Source organism: Delphinapterus leucas, chromosome 11 (genome assembly GCF_059928025.1).
Source record: "Delphinapterus leucas isolate spDelLeu-1000000601 "Yukka" chromosome 11, BTC_Dleu_Yukka2, whole genome shotgun sequence".
NCBI classification, from domain to species: domain Eukaryota; kingdom Metazoa; phylum Chordata; class Mammalia; order Artiodactyla; family Monodontidae; genus Delphinapterus; species Delphinapterus leucas.
In genome coordinates this window covers 13,899,627-13,902,073 of record NC_143139.1, presented here as the reverse complement: position 1 = coordinate 13,902,073, position 2,447 = coordinate 13,899,627, and the positions used below count along the sequence as shown (strand labels likewise).

Sequence of the window (2,447 nt, the reverse complement as noted above, 5' to 3'; positions counted from 1 at the left end):
CTTTGCATTTTCTTCCTTCTTCCTGTGTCTGTCTCTGGATAATGTCATAGATCAGCACATGAATCAAAAGATTTTTAAAAAGCATTAGAGATGAAATTAAAACTTCTAAAATTATTTTGTGCATAACTCTGGCAGGAGTTTGGTGAGTGAAAATGTTTAATGATGACTGACTTGTTTCTTTTGGGTTTGCTTAATTTTAACATTGACAGCCCAAAACAAACACACCAAAACTGGCTTCTCTTCAAACAATGATCCATCTTCATTCTCTCTTTTATAAAATCAGATTTCCCGAAAAACTGTCTCCACCCACTGACCCTCTCACTGATTCTCTGACATTGTTTTTACACCTCTAACATTCTATTGAAATTCCTTTCTCAACAGCCAAATTCCTTTCTCAGCAGGCTCTTCTTTGTCAAATCCAAGAGCCTCTGGTAAGTTCTTGCCTTTTTTTACTCTCTGCTGCATTTTCCGTTCTAGACCATCTTCTTTTTTTTTTTATTTCTTTTTTTTTTTTTTTTTTGGCTGCACAGGATCTTAATTCCCCAACCAGGGATCGAACCTGTGCCCCCTGCAGTAGAAGTGCAGAGTCTTAACCACTGGACTTCCAGGGAAGTCCCTAGACCATCTTCTTCTAGGAATGCTCTTCCCTTGTGGTCTTGTAAAAAATGCCATGGCTCTCTACTCTTCTAACCTCTCTGAGTGCTTAGCATTCTTCTGCCAAGCTGACTGGTCAGTCAGCAGGCTTTTCTCACACATACAGAACTTCCAAGTAGCTTTCAGTGTCTTAATCTTTAATATGATGAATGGCCATGGGTAATAGGAAATATGAGGAAAACCTCAATCATGAAAAAGAGAGCTTAAAAAATATTAAAAAGAAAAAAGCAAGTTGGATAATACTGAGATTTTTTTTCAATGTACAGGAAAAATAAAAGGAACAACAAAAATTACTGTAAAGTTGTTTGTTTAGTGATTTTTGCAAACTAAGTCTTTTATGTCTGTATCCTTTGCCATGTGTGGTCACTGAAGTCTCTGCTTAGTCACATAGTGGTCAGCTACTGATTAGATGAAGGTTTCCTAAAATGCCTGGGACCAGTAAGTACCCCAGTCTTTGTGGAGGTGTCCGTGTTGGGGCACACTATCCACACTCAGCCATGAGGTTTACAGCTCTGCCTTAGCCTTCACTTCCTTCTTATGCAGAACCTCAAGATTATTCAGAGGTGAAATCATATAGCCCTGATTATTTCTTGAACACACACACAGTCCTGGGCATGCACACAGAATATGCACATATATATGCATTGTCTTCTAGATTCCCAGAAGTATGTTTGAGGTTTTCAAAGTCCCTGCAAACATCTCATTCTCCAGATTTTTTTTTTCCTTTGTGAGTTTTTGCTTAGCCTCTTGTTTGTCCAAACTTAGGAAGTCACAATGTTCAACAGTTACCTCAATGTATTACTTTTTCAGTGATATTTGACTTTTTAAATGTATCACTCTGATAAAAATAACTAAGTAAACAAACATTTAGAAAAGAAATAAAAAAATAAAACACATCATAACTTTTTCATGTTTCGTTAGGAACCACTCTTTGCCTGGTTAATTTCTCTCATCCTACTACAAGTCTCAGTGCAGAGGCCATTTCCTCAAGGAAGTCTGCTTTGAGCTTCCAGATCAACTTCAGACAATGCTTTATGCTACTGTAGATCTGAGAATTTATTTGATGGACCTTATCATAGTGTATGTATCTGAATATTTGTATAATTCTTTGCCTACTGCTGTCTGCCCAGCTAGGCAGTAAGTTCCACTAGGGCCATTACATCTGCTTTGTTCACCACTGTATCCTCACTACCTATCATACTTACTATCACATTGTAGAATGTTAAACACGTATTGAATAATGACAGCTCTACATTCTAGGCATGGAGAACTCATCTAATTCCATAACTTTATTTCCCCTACATACATCCATAATTCCAAATATTCTCCAGAGGTCCATATGCTGTGTTACTAACTGCCTGCTAAACATTTTTCCAATAGAGGTCCACTAGGAACCCAAAGCCAAGTGTCTTCTTCTCAAATATGCTTTCTTCTTTTCCCTATGCCAGTTGATCATGTCACTTCTATTAAGGATAGAAACTTATGAACATTTTTATTCTTACTTTATTTTCACATTACTTATATATTTGGAATAAGTCCTGTCTTCCTATAACTAACTACACTATTATCAATATGTTCTCAAACATTGTGCTGGAGATGTTCTTCCAGTACATATTCTGTGGTAAACTTTGAAACAATATCTAAATTCCTTAACATGGCAATTTTAATTCTTTATGATTTGTCCTTCCAATATTTTAAAAATATTCACTCTTGTCTCCAATTCCACCTCACTCCTTTGCACAGCTAAGTGGTCAGCTACTGATTAGATGAAGGTTTCCTGAAATGCCTGGGAT

The 2,447-nt window shown here is 36.7% G+C and overlaps 1 non-coding gene across 1 annotated transcript; it reads right to left on the bottom strand.

Moving 5' to 3' along the window:
• Nucleotides 1-538: 538 nt before the first annotated feature.
• TRNAR-UCU (transfer RNA arginine (anticodon UCU)) lies at nt 539-611 on the bottom strand. The gene has a single exon. It is a non-coding gene; the product is annotated as a tRNA-Arg (tRNA).
• Between the last annotated feature and the right edge of the window lie 1,836 nt (nt 612-2,447).